Raw genomic sequence first — 13853 nt, forward strand, 5'->3', positions numbered from 1 at the left:
CAGCGGAGTCAGAGGTGGGTCCAGAGTACCATGCGGAGGGCAACAGGGGTGTCCAGGAGATGATAAGGTTGGATGGTTTCAGGCAGGGGGACAAGAGAAGAGAGTGAACCTGGGCCCTCCCATCCCGTGGTCTTGCTCCATGTGACTTTCTCTGCAGGTTGTTCATTGTCATCTAACAACTGTCATCCCAGCATTCTACTTCTGAAGAAAGAGGTCTAAGGGGGTCACTTTTGGGAAATGTGATCATAGGCCAGGGACGGGGGTGGGGTACTAGATCCCTGCCACCTCCCTTCCTGAGCAGGGAGCCTGTTACATTACTAGAACATTCCTAAGAAGGGCCTGAGTAATGATTTACTCACTGCCCTCAGATTCAGGAAGTCTTATCTGGTTTTTTCAGAAACCACAAGTGAGAAAATCAAGCTGGATTTCTTTTTTCCCCATAGAAACTGAATTAGTAATGCAATTTTTAAAAACGTGGTCATGAAAATGCGAATCTACACCTCAAAGTGAACCCTGCCAAGCCTGCTGAGATAGCTCTTCAAATATTGGGGGTGCCCAGGTGAGTGGGAGGATTTTCTCCCTATTTGGTGCATCTGGATTGTGAGTTTGTGGGCTGCTCCCCGTCTTCGGGGAGCTGTATTGCAGAGTGTATGTCCTCAGAATCAGCAAATTCCCCGTGTCCCGGTGGCCAGCCAAACATCCCTGACCAGGAGTTCCCGTCAGAGCGGCACTAATTCGCAGCCTGTCACGCAGGTCTGCTTCCTGGCTGGAGAAGTTCAGGCCGCCTCCTCAGCAGTGTTTGGTGTCACAATAGTTCAAGTGGAAATGTGTGTCCTTTCTGCCGTGGATGGGCAAACTTCTGGGGCTGCCGGCCAGGATGGGTGGGCTGGGGCCAGAGGGCCCCCTGTTCCTGCAGCTGAAGGATGGGTATCACAGGACATGCAAGAATCAGCTGGAGTTGATGGCTGGACTGGCTGGCCTTGGAGAGAATGTTACCTGCAGGTAGGACCCAGTCCCAAGAAAAGGACGGCCTCTAGCCATAATCATGACCGTATAAAAAAAATCTTCATGGCGGTATAGCACCTAGTCCCAGGGCAGGGACAGCCCCCAAGCCATGACCTTGAAGATGACCATGACCAGTGCCTATGACCATAGAAAACATCTTCATCTGAAGGGCAATACCTGGTGCCAGGGCAGGGACAGCCCAAGCCATGACTGTGAACATGAGCGTATTATAGAATCTGATATGGGCTCTGGGACCTGTGGGGTGTACAGGTGAAGCTTCTGGTCCTGAGATCTTTGGCAAGGATGAAGAGCTCCTCCCAGGGGCAAGCCTGAGAAACCACAGCTGGGCACCATGGTGTTGGATGCCTGTGTTTGCTGACTGCTCTCCTGCTGGGAGGCATCCGTGTCTGAGGGGATCTGGGGGTGTCCTATGGGAGCAGAGCAGGGCCAGTGAGGCTGCTGCAAGGAAAGAAGAGTGTCTCAGGGATGCGGACTGATGCAGTGGGAACAAAACTTGGGGAATCAACAGAGATGGTAATATAGGATTTTAAAGAAATTTTGCATTGACATGTTGAGTCATCTCCTCCTTTACCTCTCCATGAAAATTTCAGTAAAATGTGTGAGACTCGACAATGCTTTTGAATTTTTTAAAAAAGATTTTATTTATTTGATAGAGAGAGAGAGAGAGCACAAGCAGGGGGAGCAGCAGGCAGAGGGAGGAGGGAGAAGCAGGCTCCCAGTCGAGCTCCCAGGGAGCCCAATGTGAGGCTCGATCCCAGGACCCTAAGATCATGACCTGAGCTGAAGGCAGACGCTTAGCAAGTGAGCCACCCAGGTGCCCCTTGACAACGCTTTTGAGGTTGGGCTTCTCAAACTTCTTGGTCTGGTGAGCAGTGGGCCTCCTTTTCATCCACCCCAGTGTGCCCTCCGTCCTTTCCCAGAGAGCTCAGGTCTGAGCCCCTTCATCAAAGCTTGTGCCAGAACAGTGCCTCTCGTGCAGATGTCCCTGCCCCTCCTGTCTGCTAACTGGAGATAAAGAAGGGAACCAGGGCATTTAAGAAATGGGGTTACAGTCACGATGGTGTTGCTCCGGGGAGATGGGTTCTAACCCAGGGTACTCTCCATTGGTGGCAGAGGCAGACATCGGCCAGGGAGGCAGCAAGAAGAGAGTGGCGTGGAAATTGTTGCCTGGTGTCCTTCCCAGAAAGTGACTTATGCGGAATTTCTCTGCGGAATCAGCCCATTTACTTAGCTTGGCAAAGTAGACTGGGGCTGTGGCCATTTCTGGGGCAGCTGCAATCCGGCAGCTTTTTGTAATTATCCGTTAGTAATTATCTGCTAAGACTTTGGTAAACAGCAGCCTGTTTAGCCACCCTTGAAGGATTAAATCAGTACGTTTATTGCTCCATCCATTCACTATTAACCTCCTAAGAGGCTTTTCCACCCTGGGCTCAGGGTTTTCATCTGATGAACTCCAGTGAGAACATTCGAGTTGGAAGGCAGTGGGAGTGGGGTGGAGCTCACCAGGATGGCTGCTGGAGGGTCAGCCCGTTGACTCCCACTCCCCATCAGTGCCTCTGTGGTGGGCATCCTCTTGTGACTGGCATCCCCGACAATGCACATGCTCTTCAGGAAGGTAGAAGCTTATCTTAGGGATTGTGGCTTAAGAAGCAAAGGGCCTGGCCTAGCAGGGCCTGGAGACTCCTAGAGAGAGACCTGGGCAGATGGGCAGGCTGGGCCTTTCCTGGGAGGGATGGGTGGATGTGGCTGGCACACTTTGGGGTCACGGTCTGTACGGTCAGGGTAGAGGACTTCATCTCTCTTGGAGTGTGCAGTGAGCTCAACTGACTGGATGAAGGTTAGATTAAGATGAAGAACACATTTTCAGTGAGGATCTGCCCTGACTTACCCATTGGACTAAGGTTGCCTTTTCCTTTCTGGACATTTCAGGGATAGCCCCAAGCCGTGACTATGAAGACAAACCCACTGCAGAATTGATGGCCCCTCAACTGATGGGTGAAACCTCTGACCCATGGTTCTTGGCAGGGATGGAATATTCCTCCCAGGGGCAAGCTTGAGAAACCATAGTAGCTAGTCATGACACCTTTGGCTACAAGGTGTTTGCTGGCCATTGTCCTGCTGGCTGGCATCTGTCAGCCGATGAGATTTGGAGTGGATGATGATGGGAGTGTTCTGGGCTCTGAGCCACCCCAAGGGGAAGGGTGGGACCGTGTTCTTAGGGGGCAGAGGGTGCTACACAGTTGGGGCACAGGCCAGCTCCCAGGGCTTACTGTCAGGAGTGCTGTGTCTAGCTCTTGCCTCTGAGGGCTTCACGCATTGGCAGGCGTGAGGCACTGCGCTGGCACATGGTGGGCAGACAACAGGTGTCTGGGGGGCCCAGGCAGGGGTCGCCAAGGGTCTTACTCCTCAGTGCCTCCTGTGTGCTAGGTACTGTGCAGAGCAGAGATGCATGATGGTAAGGAAACCTAGACTCGGCCCTTGCTCTCATGCAGATGCTGGTCTGGAGCAGAGAACTGTAATAGCTCTTCAAATACGACCAGGTCCAGCAAGGCCTCCAGGGCAGTGCCTCACACAGCCAGGCCTCCGGGCTCAGGCTGCTGGATCTAATAGGAGATCGGATGTTCAGGTCTAATTCTCTAGCTTGTTCTTTAGACTCAAAAGCCATTATGCATGAGGAAAAATGAGAGGAAATGAGTGAATAGGATCGATGTAAATCCATTTTGGAAGAGGCCATTCTAATGGTTCATTTTGGAAATCCTTTTGGAGCTGGCTTTCCCCATCTTCTTTTCAACAATCAAGAAAGCCTTGGTGTCAGGCTTTGAGGAGATGTTTACAAAACCCCAAACTCGATCACAGGGCCTGTGAGCAGATTTAAAAAAAAAATATTTTATTAATTTATTCATGAGAGGCACAGAGAGAGAGAGGCAGAGACATAGGCAGAGGGAGAAGTAGACTCCATGCAGAAGCCCGATGCAGGACCTGACCTAAGGACCCCAGGATCACGACCCGAGCCAAAGGCAGACTCTCAACCACTGGGGCACCTGGGTGACTCAAAAAGCAGATTTTTAACATGTGAATTAATTTACATCAGAGACTTAATAGCCAGAACAACAGAACGGTCCCCATCTTAGAATGAATGACCTTCACTGCTAAGTTTAGAAAATAATGGAGATTGTATCAGAAGATTGGGGTTGGACAGTTGCTTAACCTTCAGAGTGAGGTTTTTCAAAACTGGTTTATATCAAAAGGACTGGCAAAGGTTTAAAACGAAAATGACGCTCCCCCCAGATGGACCAGTCATGACACCTCTGGAGGCTGAGGGCCTCAAGCCAGGTGTGCTGCTAGGGTGTCCCATGGGGGAACTGGAGGGTGTGTGGAAAGATGTCAATGCCATGAAGGAGCCACTGACAGAAACAAGACCAGGGCCTACTGCTTGCTGACTCTAGTGGGTCGCCTTTGGGGTCCCTTGGGTCTGCAGGCAGCTCTTCCCAGCACTTCCCAGCAGGCCTTCGGTTGAAACATGCTTGTCCGTCATGCTGTCAGACCCGTCTTAGACCTCTCACCTGTCCCCGTGAGGACCTGCCACTGGGTCAGAGCCTGTGCTGAGCTTTAGGGGAGTGTTGGCAGCCAAGCTTACAACGGACCCAGCAGCAGGGAGAGAGGCTGGTGGGAATCAGTGCATTGAATCTGTGGATGAAGAGCCGGGTGGAGCCGTCTACTCCCCTGAGCTGGGATGGCAGCCCAGAGCTATCTCCTGCAAGGGCTGAGGGATTTTTCCAGGTGTCCAATGTGAGGGTCTCCACAGGACAGGGCTCAAGGGAGGGCTCTGGGCAGGCGCTTACCCCATGGCCTGTGTGTAAAAGGCCCCACTGGTAACTGTAGGAAAGAGCCGAGGAAGCAGAGGACAGTAGAGGCCTGCAGAAAGCTGTGTAGGGGCCCACGGATGGAGACAGTCCTGTCATGGGTGTGGTGGGTGAGAGGAGCAGGCCGAGGGATAAACCAAGCTTCATGGAGGAGGTAACATCTGAATCGGGCTTTGGAGGTTGAATAGGAGCTCCTGGTGGGAGAAAAGCATGATAAGGAGAGAGAAGACCCCAAAGGCATAGGGCCCAAAGGGGCCAGTCAGGTTCAGGGATGCTACAGAGTGCGACATGCGTGGGCTGTGGGTTCAGTGCCCCCCTCAGTGGGGCTCCAGCGCTGCGCTCTCATCCTATGGCCACTTACCTAGTTGGTATGGTGGTTGGCCTACGATGGCGCCCAGAGAATCTTGCATCTGGTTATTTTTGCCTTCCACGCTGAGCAGGGCTGACCTGCAGGGCCAGGAGAATACTGCTGAAGCAATGCTCTGTGGCTTCTGAGGCTGGGCCATAAATGCCTTCTGCAGCTTCTGCTTGGTCTCCTGGGTTTGTACACCACTGGCGAGCCGGCCGCTATACTGTGAGGACACTCAGGCACATCTGAGTGTGGAGGCCTGTGTGTGTGTGTGTGTGGGGGGGGACGGGGACTGATGGCCCCATTAGCAGCCAGTGCCAACTTGCTGGCCGCATGGGCTGCCCACGTGGAAGCGGGTCCTCCAGTCCCTGTCAGGCCTTCAGGGGACAGGGTCCTCACTGCCATCCACCTGCAGTCCCCTGAGAAAACCCAAGACACAACTGCGTAGCCATGCTGCTCCTGTGTTCCTGACCGTAGAAACTGTGAGAAACAGGAAGCGATGATTGCTATTTTGAGCCACTAAGCTTCAAGATAATTTGTTAGGCAACAGAAGATACTAATACAGTTGATTACTGTGGTTCTTCTGAGCTTCTAAGACGGCTGCCCGTGATCCCAGCCGTCATGTCCTCATGTGATGCCCTCCCCTTGACTGTGGACCAGACACAGTGACTTTCTTCTTCTGAAAGAACAAGGTGCACCTGATGGGGTGTCACTTTGAGCTTACATTTCCTTTTAAAAGACTCTGGCTTCCCTTATGCTCACCTCTCTTGCTCTCTACCGGCTCTGAGGCAGGCCAGCCGCCACGTGGCGAGCTGCCCTATGGGGAGGCCCACGTAGCCAAGAACTGAGGGACGTCTCCAACCAACAGCCAGTGAGGAGCCCAGATAAGAGTCCAGCAACTTGTGAGGAGCAGACTCTCGCCAGCCACCATGTGGGTGAGTTGAACCTTGAAATGGCTGCAGCCCTGGCAGACGCCTTGGTTCCAGACTTGTGAGCAACCTCAAGCCTGACCACTCAGGTAGCTGCCCGCAAAGTCCTGCTGCGCAGAAACTGTGAGGTAGTTAATGTTTGGAGCTATTGAGTATGGGGGTCATTTGTTACGAAGCAGTGAGTAACTGACACCGTCCTGATTAATGGCGTCAACCTCCCGTATCCTGTGCCCAGGGGAGCCATGTGGCTGTGGTCTACACTTGGGTCTCAGCCTGCCACCCTAACCTTGGTCAGAGAATAGGAGGGGGTGCAACTTAATGCCTGCCACTCTCTGCAACACCAAGTCAGCCTCCATCAGACCAGAGGAGGTGAATAAGCATGTGGATAAGACATGGCTTCAAGGCCAGGCTCTGCTGCCTTGTAGCCACGTGGCTTTTAACAGAGATACAAGAACTCCCAGTTCCCAAGGAGCCCTCCTAGCAAAGAGGGGAGCCATGGAGTGATCAGACTGGCCAGGCAACACCAGCCAGAGAGCCGATGTGCCGACTGAGCAAGAGGATCTTGGGTGGTGGCACATGGCTGGTGTTTGATGCAAGCTTGACCCTGTAGCTATCGAGATTCTCAGCCTCATTGTCTCCATGGTAGCCACTGTTTTCACGACATCCACCCGGCACCTCTGGGTGCCCAGACCTGGGAGGACCTCGAGAGGATGCCCACACTTCAGGGATGGGAGGCCTCAGTTGTACAATCCCCCCTGTTTTGCTGGGGGCTTCCTGGAGGAATGTTCCCCGGATCTAGTCATCCCCTGGTCCAGTGAGTCTGAGCCCGAGCTCTGCATGGCGTCCTGCCTGGAATTGCAATGGTTTGCTCAACTTTCTGGAAGTCTCCTGCTCCCCTCCTGCATGCTGAGGGTCCTGGTTTTCTTGGGTGTTTATTTCTTGCTCTATGAAGCGATGATTTAATTCTTGCCTGGGATATCATTCAGCCCAAGTTCGTGCTGAAGTGAAACATATTTCAGCACCCACCAATTTCCATATAGATAAAAAAAGAAAAAAAAAACAAGAAAGAAGGGAAACAACCTCCACCAGCATCTTCACAAACTATGCATTTGAAACCTGTTTCTCGAAGATGGATTGCTCCATCAGGCTGCTAAGAGGTTTTTCTTGACTTGTCAACAGTTTTATACCCCCACAAACATTCATGGCTATAAATTATTCATTGCCCAGTTAGTGGTTAAAAAAAAAAAAAACGGATGCCTGGGGCCGAGGTACATTCTTAATTCTCCCTCTGCTTTTCAGATCCAAGTTGTTTTTTTCCTTCCTGCTGCTGGAAAAGTAGAAATAACTGCAAGTCTCTGGACTCGGAGGTTCATGGCTACAGCCTAACGAGAGGGTCCTGCTGAGCCCAGTGTGAGCTCGGAGGGGAGGCCGGGGGTGGTCATCTGCAGGACACCGCGGTTATCAACATGTGGAGGTGGAAATAGGTGTGTTGGGGGCTTTCTTCTTTTTTTTTTTTTTTTTTTTTTTTTTCTGTTGGCAGGAACTCCAGTGTTTTCAAAAAAGCAGAGAGAAGACTTGATTCTCTTCTAGGCCCAGCCATTTCAGAGGCCGTGGCTCGAAAGGATCTGAGACTTCCTCTGCTCACAGGATTTTACCTTCCCTGGACCCCTCCCAGGGCGGAGGTCCTGCCAGGAGATAGCACGTCCCTTGTCTTTCTCCCTCATGTCCAGCACACCCTTGGACCTCCTCCCACCCCAACAGGCCTCCTTCTCCAGCGGGGATTGTCGAGTCTACCCCCAGTGGGATGGATAGAGGTGGTGGGGTGGAGCTAGGCTTCAGAGCTTGGGGCATTGGCCATGACAAAGCTGCCCAAACTGGGTGGCTTAAGGCAACAGAAATCCCTTCTCTTACAGTCATGGAGGTGAGGAGTCAGAAATGAAGGTGTCAGCAGGGCCGTGCTCCCTCTGAGCACAAGTAGAACCTTCCTTGCCGCTCCCTAGCTCCTGGTGATGGAGTTTCTACTTCATTGGCATGTGGCAAAAACTCTATTTCCTTTTTTTTTTTTTTTTTTTTTTTTTATTTTATTTTTTTTTTATTGGTGTTCAATTTACAAGGCAGGAAACAACAAATGTTGGAGAGGATGCGGAAAAACTCTATTTCCAAGTAAGGCCACATTCACAGAGAGTTGGGATTTCAACATGTCTTTCTGAGGGATGTAACTCAGCCCACGACAGGGTCCGTGGAGGGGGGAGCCTCTAGTGATCAGCCCAGAGCAGAGATCAGAAGCGTCAGAAGGCCAAAGAGTGAGCATCCTACTGAGCGCTCCCCTGGCCTGACCACACTGTTCCAGACCCGATCGAGTGTCTGTTGCCCCAGGCCTGAGGACAGTGCCAAAGGCCCCTTCTCCGACCCTGCCTGTGGAGGTGCCAGGCTCTGGTGTGGGCCTGAAAACCTGTCCTTTCAAACATGGGCCTAGAGAGAAAATAGGATTGACAGTAGGACTGACCCACCTTGAATAGGAACTGATGCCCCTGGAGAGGAGATGCCTTGGCTCTTGTTCAGGGGTCTGGTTTGAGAGCACAGTGTCCACCTGCCACCAGTAGCAGGACATGTGGCTTCTTGCGTGTTCTCCTGTTCCACCTCGACCCCCAGTTCCCTTCCCCTTCCTCATGTTCTTCCCAGATGCCTGGGGCTTGGCCAGATGGCACCTCTGGGTGGGCTCTTGGGAAGGCTCTGGGTCTCCTGCTCTGTCTGGAAAGAACTGGCTGGTGGCAGCTCAACACTCTCATGCCTGCGCCTTGCTGAGTGAGGCGTGTCACGCGGCAAGTGACAATGGGGCTGGACACGGGGCTGTTTTCCCCCAGCCGTATTCCCTAATGTGGGGAAGAGGATTAATCATTTTCATTTCCAAATATGTTCTATGTGGAATGCTGAGGAAGAGAAGTGGCTGAGAGTTTTGGCTTTCAGAGAAGATTTCCAGATGCTGCGTTTGTAAACACCAGTGGACACTAGGTTTTGTCAAGGCCACCTAGAGCCCAGTTTCTGTCACCTTTCACCAGCCCAGCTCTGGGGACAGCAGACCAGAGACCAAAGGCCCAATGGTCCCCATGCATCTCATTGGACGTGGTTGTTACCTTGTGGGTTACTCACCTCTGCTTTGATTTAAGTTTGAGTCAGACTAAGCAGACTTTACCTGGAAGCGCTGAGCTCCTGAGACCAGGCCACCCCTAAGTGTGGCAGTGAGGCCATCTGGAGCCAGGCAGCTAGGTGGGAGCCCTTGGCCTGACAGTTGAGGAAGACGGGCTATACGCCAAGCACTCCACATACAATATTTTACGTACTCCTTACAATAGCACTCCTTACAACGGCACAGGTGAGGTGACCTTGGCTCCAAGAGACTAAGTGGTCTACCTAGGTCACCCGGCGAGTTAGCAGCAGAGCCTCACAAACCCAAAGTTCCTGAATGGAAGGGCTTAACCAGGCAGATAGCTTCCCCTCTGATCATAGACCGGTGGCTGGTGGCTGAGCCCAAATGATCTTTGGGAAAATGAGGTTCCTTTCCAGGGTTGAGGATCTGAGCAGAAACCTTTGGATCGGAGTGCTGTCTCCTCCCTGGCTGTGTGGGGAGCTGCGTGCACAGTGCACCTAGGTGTAGGCCTTATTGACAGAGGAACCACAGACCCCAGGATGGGCAGCCCACCTTTGGGGCACCTGCTGGGAAATTACTCAGAGAAAGAATCCATAGCAGGGAATTGAGGGAACGCACTCTCCTGGGGAGCATCCGGTGAACATTCTCTTTTCATTCAAAGGCCAAAGAATCAAATAAAAGGAGGTCTTCTGAAATGAGGGTTTTTCAGGCAGTACGTGGGAGCATTTTGCAGAAATCCAGACTGTTGTAAAGAGACACAAGAGTAGCAAGATGTCCAAAAAAAAAAAGTATATTAATTAATTCCATCATCTTTTCTACCATCCGGGTCACTTAGTTTCATTTTTATTGTATTATGTTTCTTAAGATGGGATTCTTGAAGTAATATGGAAATGACTATGTAGGTCATTTACTTTCTGTATCTTTTTAAATTTTATTTTATTAAAAAGTGTTTTAAATTCACGTATAATGAAGATACACTGTTATACTGGTTTCAGGTGTATAATATGATGATTTGACAATTCTGTACATTTCTCGGCACTCATCGCACTAAGTGTACTCTCTATCTTTTTCTCTATTGATAATTTTGTTGAGATGTGCAATTCACCTATCATGTAGTACATTTGTCCGAAGTGTACAACTCACTGGTTTTTAGTGTATTCACCAAGTTGCGCATCCACCACAGTGTTCAATTTGGGAACATTATCCTCCAAAAGAGTACAGCGTGGGCAGAGCCCCACCACCCCGGGAGGGCAGTGGTCTCAGCAGGGCCCTCTTTGTCTGGTCCTGATCATTTTGTTAAGTTGTCTGCTACATTTGGTAATGGACCCAGCCCGTTTCCACTAATCGCTGATTGCTCAATTGTTTTCAAAAATGCCCTGGTGCATAAATTGTTCCCCAGTCTGACCCAATTACGTTCAGGCGCCTTTTGAGTTTGTTTGGAGCCCAGGAGGATTCATCTCGACTGTCTCCTTCCCTTGGTTCTCTCTGGTGAACTGGCTAGCTTTTGGTTTAGGGGATTGCTCTTAATTAAGAGGAGCTGTTGTTTTCATGAGTGCCCTTGGGCTTAAACTTCCCCACATTCTGTTTTTCGTACAGTCGTTTCCTTCTTTCAGGGGTGCTTGGGAGCTTTTTCTCACACACTGCCTTCTCCCCTGGGCACACTCCCTGAGCTCTAGCCCAGCTCTGGGGACAGCTCTGGGCGCTTCCCATCTTCTCAGCTTGCCTCTCCCATGGAAACTGCCTTAGGATGGGATCCCTGGGTGGCGCAGCGGTTTGGCGCCTGCCTTTGGCCCAGGGCGCAATCCTGGAGACCTGGGATCGAATCCCACGTCGGGCTCCCTGGTGCATGGAGCCTGCTTCTCCCTCTGCCTGTGTCTCTGCCTCTCTCTCTCTCTCTCTGTGACTATCATAAATAAATTAAAAAAAAATTTAAAAAAAAAAAAAAAAAAGGAAACTGCCTTAGGAGCCAGCTGGCAGGAGGGGAGCTGGGGCCTGCCCCTCCTGGGGGTGGCTGGGAGGTAGCCCCACCTCTCCACCACACTCACCAGAAATTTATTCAAAAAGAATAAACTTATTTATTTTAAAGATTTTATTTATTTATTCATGAAGAGACACAGAAGCATAGGCAGAGGGAGAAGCAGGCTCCCTGTGCACACAGGCACCCTGAATTTAGCTTTTTAAACTTGGAATTGGAGGGCTGAGGAGTGTTAGTGGCCTGTCCCTCCACGGAGATAGAGAGGAACACACCCTGCTTCTTGGCCACACCCACCCAGGGGAAGCTTCTGTCCAGCTAAGCCAGAGACAGGAGGGAGAGAAACGTGCTAGTGGCTGAAATGCCACAGACTCTTGCTGTTCCTATTGCATTTTAGTAGATTTTCTTGAATAGATGTTTCTTCATTTGTCATTTGCTCTTAGGACAGTTCCCAGAGACTCTAAATGTTTGTTTGGTTTTAGCAGTTTTGCCAGCTTTGCTTGTTTCACTAGGGGATGGTCCATGGAGTTATTCACGCTTCATCCCAGAAGTGGAAACTATTGTTTTATTTATTTATTTATTTTTTATTTTTTTATTTTATTTTTTTTTAAATTTTTTTTAAAATTTTTATTTATTCATGATAGGCACACAGTGAGAGAGAGAGAGGCAGAGACACAGGCAGAGGGAGAAGCAGGCTCCATGTACTGGGAGCCTGACGTGGGACTCGATCCCGGATCTCCAGGATCGCGCCCTGGGCCAAAGGCAGGCGCCAAACCGCTGCGCCACCCAGGGATCCCACTATTGTTTTATTTTAAGAGCGAAGGCAAATTTATATTAAAGAATTTAGCTCCAAGTAGTGCTTTGATGAGATGGGATGAGTTTCAACAAGTCATATTCTAATTTTCTGTTGTATTTATTACTTATTTTCTAAACTCAATAGGAAGACTATTTTAGTCTTCAAATATATTATTGTCTGTCATCTATCTATTATCTATCATCTATCTACCTATCATCCATCTATCTATCTTCTATCTACTATCTATCATCTAACTGTCTATGTATTTTTGGTATTCAGACTTTCATCATTCCAGTGTAGCTTTGGTGGGATTTTGTGGCTTGGAAAATGGCTTGTATAATTTCTGCCTTTTGTAACTTAAACGGTTTATTTTTTTGGACAAGTAAGCATGTGATAAATTTTTATATCCATCACCAACTTGAGAAAAAGGTACATTCTCTGTGGGGCACAAAACTCAATGTCTATTTACTTAATGTTGTTAATCATGTTGTTCCACCCTCTAGGTGTGTAATAGGCAATACTCTAACAGATGGAGATGGGGTAGAAGGAGCAGAGCAATTGCAAGGTAAACACATAAAGCAATCTTGGCTAGCTCATGGTGATTTTGTGGGCATCTTCCCGGATGCTTATCCAGGTAGAACAGGGCACAGATTCATACGACTTTTGGATTAGAAGGGCCTTTGGAGATTTTCCAGCTCTACGTCCTGGTTTTACCAACAAGGACAATGACTTGCCCAGGGTCACACAGATGGCAAACTCTGATGCTGGGAATAGGATCCAGGTTCTTGGATTCTGGCAAGGGCATGGAGTCTCTGGTTTTGCCCTGCTTCTGGCATGTTGTGTCCTGTTTCAGCCTTCATTGTCACTGAGATAACTGGTGCCTTGAGACTGGGTAGAGGGTGCCTGGGTGGCTCAGTAGTTAAGCATCTGCCTTTGGCTCAGGGCATGATGCTGGGGTCCTGGAATTGAGTCTCTCATCAGGCTCTCCACAGGGAACCTGCTTCTCCCTCTGCCTATGTCTCTGCCTCTCTCTGTGTCTCTCATGAATAAATAAATAAAATATTTTTTAAAAAGGCCTTCTATATTTATTTGTAGGTACTTTATAATTTGCAGAGCATACTTTAAATGCCTCACTTAATTTAATCTTCAGAGTTGAGTGATGTGCTGATACACCTAAGTCCTGTGGGTGAAGAAATCAGGGCAGTCCATGTCAGCCCTGGGGTCTGCTGCCCCCCAAGTGGTAAGTCTGGGAAATTATTATTTTAGAAATCTCACTGCACCTGCTGTTCATAGGTTATAATTGACTGGGAGTGCGCTTGAAGCATGCCTCTGGGTATCTCCTGGGAGACTCCTAGTTCATTCACTGCCTTTCTGCTCCTTCCTGCACAGGGACATCAGGGAGCCATGTCTCAGCTGTACCCTCTCCCTCGATGCTGCCGTGGAGCCACCTCTCTTATTCTCATCTGGGAGTTCTGGACCACCTAAATTGGCTGCGCAGTGATCAGAGGCTCTTGACTGTCTCTTTTCAAGTAAATGGCCTCAAACAATAGTTGCTATGTAGGGCTGCATTGATTATCTATTACTGTGTAACAAATTACTCCTGAATCTAGTGGTTGAAAATAGCAATATGCACTTACTAACTCAGTGTCCGAGGGCCGGGGATTTGGGAGTGGCTGAGCTGGGTGCTTCTGGCTTGAGGTCTCTCATCAGGGTGCAGTCAGATGTCAGGCGGGGCTGCTGTCATTTGGTTTGGGGCTGGGGGATTGACTT

At 49.9% G+C, this 13853-nt stretch overlaps 1 long non-coding RNA gene across 2 annotated transcripts; it reads right to left on the minus strand.

The window, feature by feature from the left end:
* Nucleotides 1–1683: 1683 nt before the first annotated feature.
* LOC144300973 (uncharacterized) lies at nucleotides 1684–8214 on the minus strand. Of its 2 annotated transcripts, XR_013367717.1 has the most exons (4): nucleotides 6001–8214; nucleotides 5251–5917; nucleotides 4869–5083; nucleotides 1684–3885 (listed from the first exon to the last, which is right to left on the minus strand). It is a non-coding gene; the product is annotated as an uncharacterized LOC144300973 (long non-coding RNA). The 2 variants fall into 2 exon arrangements; XR_013367716.1 differs by having other exon boundaries at nucleotides 5251–8214.
* Nucleotides 8215–13853: the final 5639 nt, after the last annotated feature.

Source organism: Canis aureus, chromosome 29 (assembly GCF_053574225.1).
Source record: "Canis aureus isolate CA01 chromosome 29, VMU_Caureus_v.1.0, whole genome shotgun sequence".
Classification (NCBI taxonomy): Eukaryota; Metazoa; Chordata; class Mammalia; order Carnivora; family Canidae; genus Canis; species Canis aureus.